This window comes from Neomonachus schauinslandi, chromosome 7, assembly GCF_002201575.2.
Source record: "Neomonachus schauinslandi chromosome 7, ASM220157v2, whole genome shotgun sequence".
Taxonomy (NCBI): Eukaryota; Metazoa; Chordata; class Mammalia; order Carnivora; family Phocidae; genus Neomonachus; species Neomonachus schauinslandi.
Window position 1 is genome coordinate 41,403,318 of NC_058409.1, and position 5,933 is coordinate 41,409,250.

Below are 5,933 nucleotides of genomic sequence, written 5' to 3' on the forward strand. Positions count from 1 at the left end.
AGAAGGTCACGTGAAGACACAGAGACATAAGGGACAGGACGGCTTTGGGTTGGGCAGAGGCACACTGTGGAAGGCTGCAGCTACAAACCAGGGAATGCCAAGGTCAAACTGCCAGGAGCTACGAAGAGGCAAGTAATGATTCTCCTCCAAAGCCTCAGAGAGAGAGCATGGACCTGAGAGAGCATGGACCTGCTGACACCCTAATTTCAGACTTCCAGACTTCAAGAACACTGAGAAAATAAATTTATGTTGTTGGAAGCCACCCAGTTTTAGTACTTGGTTCCAGCAGCCCTGGAAAATGAGCAGACCACGTGACATTGGCTTGGTGAGTGGCACTCTGAGCCGGCCAACATGCAGAGGGTAGCTAAGGGAGGTCCCAAGCGAACGCCCCGTCAAGAGCACCAGGTAAAGAGCATGTACTACAGCAAACTATTTTTGTTGTTTTCTATCTGAAAATGCTTCTCTTCCATGGTCCTTGGATGGATCTGTAATCCCTTTTTCACAGACCAAAGGCGTCAACAGCTGTCACCATGTCCAGTAATGAACATGCTAACTCCTGGAGCCCCTGTCCTGTGACTGAGACTTGGCAGATAAGACAACAATCCTTGGGAATAAAAGCTCAATCTTGTCTATTTGGTCTCAATAAGGAAAGTTCAAATCCCTCCAGAAGAAAACAACCTACTCACCTGGCTGGGCCTAACAGCCTGGGAGGCTGGTCATACCATCCTTGGGCTTTTAGCCACTCACTTCTGATTAGAGTCTGGGGCTGAATGAACATAACCTTAGCTTTCAGCCATGGCAGAGAGTGACCTTGGAGGCCTTGAGCTGTCTATGAAGAAAGTCAACTTGGCATCACCTTGGGGATTAAATGGAAGGGAAATTTGGCTGGAGAGCGTGGCAGGGCGGAGACGGTGTAATCTGGGCACGATAAGGCCACTACTTGAGCCAGAACAGGATAGTGAAGGTTAAGGGGACAGGGTAGCTTTCAGGGAAAGAAGCAACTTGAACATAAGGACAACAAGAAAGTTCCTAAGGACTGTGGCAAATGTCTGTGTGTGGTAATGGAATATTAAGGGAATTCGCCTCATTTCACCCAGGGGAGAAAGGGTTTTTCTGACGGATTTTTAAAACACCTAGATCTCCAGGAATATCCAAGGCATCTCATAAAATCAAATATTATATAAAATAGGAGAATTAAGAATTAAAGAACAAAAAAGAGATTATATAAAAGAGAAGAAGGGATAGAGGTTACAGGTACATGCATAAAAGGAAGTGTTACAATTGAATGCCAAGGCAAAAAGAAATTATCTACATAGTTCTCCTTGCGTACAACGGACAAACTCATCTACAGACCTTTCCTAGAAGTGAGCGAGAACATTTTTATACCATTAATCTATATTCTTTTTATGAAGAAATGATCATTACATATCTCCTTTTCTTGGTGCAGGGTGTTCATTTCTTCAAAACTTACTGCGCTGCAACGAGGTTCAATTTAAAGTTTGCAAATGCGTTCCCTAATTTCTATGATTAGTATCCTATCCTTAAGAAATAAGTTTGTGCTGGGCGCCTGGGTGGCTCAGTTGGTTAAGCAACTGCCTTCGGCTCAGGTCATGATCCTGGAGTCCCGGGATCGAGTCCCGCATCGGGCTCCCTGCTCAGCGAGGAGCCTGCTTCTCCCTCTGACCCTCCCCCCTCTCATGTACTCTCTCTCATTCTCACTCTCTCAAATAAATAAATAAATCTTTAAAAAAAAAAAAAAAAAAGAAATAAGTTTGTGCTAAGGAGCCCCATTAAAATATGCATGATTTTACAATAAATACATTCTCTCTTAACTACTGTCGGGTCTTAGAGCCACAGACCGAGCAATGGGTAGCAATTGAAAGACAATCAGGTCTTAATAGGGCAAGAAATGCAGATGATACCTTTAATCCTTCAGAGGTGTTATTATCTCCTGCAAATCCCAGAGAGTGGAGAAGTCTCCTTTCTATTATCAGATTTCTTTCAGTTTGGGATGGAAATAGATGCTGGAAGTCACTCACTGAAAAATACTGGTTTCTCTATCAGCGTGTTTGAAATCTGAGCTGTGTTGGTGATTGATTTGGTCCTTGAGCTAGGTGAAGCCTCGCTTTGGCTCTCCGGGAGTGCAGAGCTTTATTCTGAAATGCACTGGTGTGTTGCCCCTTATTCTGCTTTTGCACGTGTTCCCAGAAAACAGCAGGACCGCTCTCATGGACAGCTAAGATTCCTCCAAGTTCAAGATTTTGTTCCATTGACTCTTTGTTTCCGTCAGCAGTTTCAAAGGTTCTGAGTGGCATTTCTTTTGTAATGGCATAACCAAAGATTGGAAGGCTGCCCAAGTACCTGATCAAAACAAAGCCTTCTCGCCACATCACCTGACTTCATGCGTCCCCCGCCACTCCCCTCCCCCTGCTTGTTCTTTGTGGCTTATGTTGTCATGTTTTCCAGAACCAACTGTTTCAACAATGGACAAAAGGACTGACTTGCAGGTTCAAAATGATTAACAGAATTAAAGACGCCCAGTTTATATGGAAATGAGAGATGCAGTGTTAATGCTGTCCCTCACTCTCCACACATGCACACACACTTATTAGCAAAGAAATATGGTGAACTGAAGAGTTAACCAAGTGACCAACTAAACATTTATAGGGGAAAAGACCTATTCCAATATTTAGTGGATAATGGTAATAATGGTCGGACCCCTCTGTAAGCCAGGCGTTGCAGACACTTTATGGCATTACCTACAGTGTCCTAACTAACCCTGCTAGGTGACTACTGTTCAGTTCCTTGTGCCAGTGAGGAAAGGGGCGGCTGTAAGAGGTTAAGTGACTGCCCAAGACTGCTCATCTATAAGTATTAAAACAAGAACATGACCTTGCAGCTGTATTGTTTCTAAGCTATTCTTACTCTCTCTTTCTATTCTACCAAAGACACTGAGAGCGGTCGTCTAAATACAAAATAACTGACTTCCATAATACATGTATATGTTAATGATGTTCACTATAGCCACTTCTGAGTTAACTACAGCAGAATCACTGAGGCCTCTCTTCTGGGCACTAGTCAAATGGGATTTGCTAAACTCTCAACCCAGGTCAGTGTTTTCCCGCCAAACACTCTGCAGCCTGGTGAGCCTGCTTCTTCCTCTTCGTTCCTTCCTCCCCAGAGCAGGGCAGCATGAGAGTTTAGCCCCGCTGCCCATCTCTCTGTTCTTCCTGGGGTTTGCAAGCGAGGATGGCCAGCTCACTGACCCACAGAATCCTCAGCCTGGAAAATCCCACCCCTGATCTTCCACGGAACCAGCTCTCTGTGCACTCAAGCAATTGGAATTGCTCAGGGAACAGCAGGGACACAAAGACGAGCTGACCTAGGACATCAGAGGCCAACATGGCTTCTCTTCGGCGGTTTCATGAGACTATTAGCAACAGTGCCCTCTGGTCCTGGAATAGCTGCGACTCACGGTGCAGTGTCAGTCCCCCATACCGCTCCCCTGAGAACTTTCCACATGACTGGAACCTCTGCCGTCCTTCTTTCTTTTCTGTTCTTCCTTCCCTTCCATTTCCATTCCTTGTCTCTTCCTTTTTTTTTTTTAAATGAACTCCAGGTGCAGAGGAATGCCTTAGTCATAGGTCTTAGTTTGTGATATACTGTCCTCATGAACCCACATAAGGACGCTTTCTTGTTTCATATAAATGTCCTTCTTCCTCCTCCCTCCTTGGGTCCCCACGTTAATGTGCCTGATTTGCGTTACTTATGTACATGTTTGTGATGGACACTGCTTCTTGTCTCCCTTACACACTAACAGAATTTGTAGCAGGCTGTTAGGCTGACGACAGCACCTAATTTTGGCAATGGGACACGGGCAGAAGTGACGTGTCAATTTCTAGGTTGCCCTATAGGCAGAAATGTGTACTTCTCCTTCCTCTTCTTCCTTCCCATGCCCCAACTGGGAGGGTGAGGGAGGAGATCAAGCAGCCTCAGAGGACCTGGACCTATAAGCCACAATGAGGTGGGAAAGCACAAGAATAGAAGCAGTTGGGTCCTCGGTGATTTTGAGTCACAGTACTCCCGTGCGCTGCCCGTCTGAATTTTTACAAGAGAAAAAAATGTATCTAGTTTAATGTATGATCATTTAGAGTGCTTCTGTTATAGCCATTCTAATTTCCTAAATATACAGCATCTTTGCAAAATACTCAGGGCCACTTACTGTGTCTGTATATGTTTCACATTGTGGATGGTATTGTTCTCTTTCTTCAGCTTTGGTTTTTCACTCAGCACTATTTTTTAAAAATCTATCCTTCTACCCTGAGCACATCTAGTTCCTGCTTCTAAGTACTGAAGAGCAGACCACTGTATGCCTCTACCATTTTCCCATACACTCCCCTAGCGACAGGCACCTAGAAGGTTTCCAACTTCTCCTTACCAGGAACACCACCATGATGGTGTCCTTGGTGATGTCCCTACAGAAACTTTAAAGGACTTTCTCTTGGGTCTATGTTGAGAAAACAATCCCTGGTCATAGAGCAGTCTCACGTTTGTTCCATTAAGTTCTGCCAAATCGCTTTCCAGAATGGCTTTACTGGTCTGCACGGCCATTAGCGATGTCTGAGGCCTCCTACGCCTCCACATCGTTGCCAATGTTTTATTTCAGTGTCTAATTTTTGCCAGTCTCCAACGACTCATTTTTGTTCGCAGTTCTATGATTATTAGTGTTTATGTAACTGTTCATATACTTATTAGCCATTTGGGTTTTTCCTTCTGTGAATTTCCTCTTTATACCCTTTTCCCACTTTGTGATATACTCATGACCCTAATTCTTGTTGGTTTTAGTCACTTCTAGTCATGATCCTTCAAGGCAGGAATCCCTAGCAACTTATTAGCCATTTAGTATTAGTTTCCACATTGGTCTGCAACCCCTATCAATTCCCACAGTTCGTGCCCCCATGCCCCAGGGCCCCTGACATTCCCAATGTCACTGAGCTGCCTGCCAACTGCCAGATGTCCTCAGCTTCCAGTAACTTTGCTGGTGAGCCAACTCTCCCCTCACTCTCCCCCACTCCCTATTTTAGTCCCCAAATCTAAATACGGGCATCGGGTGGCAACCCTTTTCCTTTCCTGTACTCCTTTTTGCTTCCTCTGTAGTTAAGGAGCAGAGGGGAACAGGCTGGGATTTGGATTATGCAGCTAGAGGCTAATACTTAAGACTTCAACATTTGGAGGCTGGGCTGGGGCAGGATGAGGGGGCGTATGGAAGGTATAGAGGGGCGGGGGGTGGCAGGCCCTGCAAGGTAGGGTCTAGGGATCCCCCCTCACGCTGGCCCGCCGCCCCCCAGGATGTGTTTCTCCTGATCCAGTGCCACAAGACCATCATCATCACGGAGGCGAAGGAGTGGAGCCCAGTGCTGAAGCTGAAGCGCATCGTCGAGGGCATCCTCAAGCGGCGCCCTGACATGCAGCTGCTCTACAGGGATGATCAGCTTCTGGATGGCGGCAGGGTGCTGGGAGAGTGTGGTTTCACCAGTGAGATTGGGCGGCCGCAGGCCCCAGCCATTGAAGGGCTAGCATCCCAGGCAGATGAAGTTTCCAGACCCTGCACATGGAGCCCTGCCCCAGCCCACTTGGGCTGCCCGGTGTGATGACCCCACAGGACTCCGGGAGCGGTGCCAATGAAGAGGGGGCGCGGTGAGAGGGCCCCGGGCCCACCCCCAGGAGACCCTTCCCCCAATAAGAGAGATTTGGGTGTCTGAGAAAAAGGATTTCAACATTTGGAAATGGAAATTTGGATGAAAATTTAAACGGGAAACTTGTAAGTTCCCTCCTGATTCTAAAGAGCCCCACTCTTCAGAGTACATGTGGCAATTTACAGAACTTTTCAAACCAAGAGTTTTCCATTAGCTATATTTCCTATTTGCCACTTA

General features: G+C 46.2%; 1 pseudogene; it reads left to right on the plus strand.

Annotated features, from left to right (window-relative positions):
• The first annotated feature begins 351 nt into the window (after positions 1–351).
• On the plus strand, positions 352–5,701 carry LOC110591254 (annotated as a pseudogene).
• The last annotated feature ends 232 nt before the right edge of the window (positions 5,702–5,933 follow it).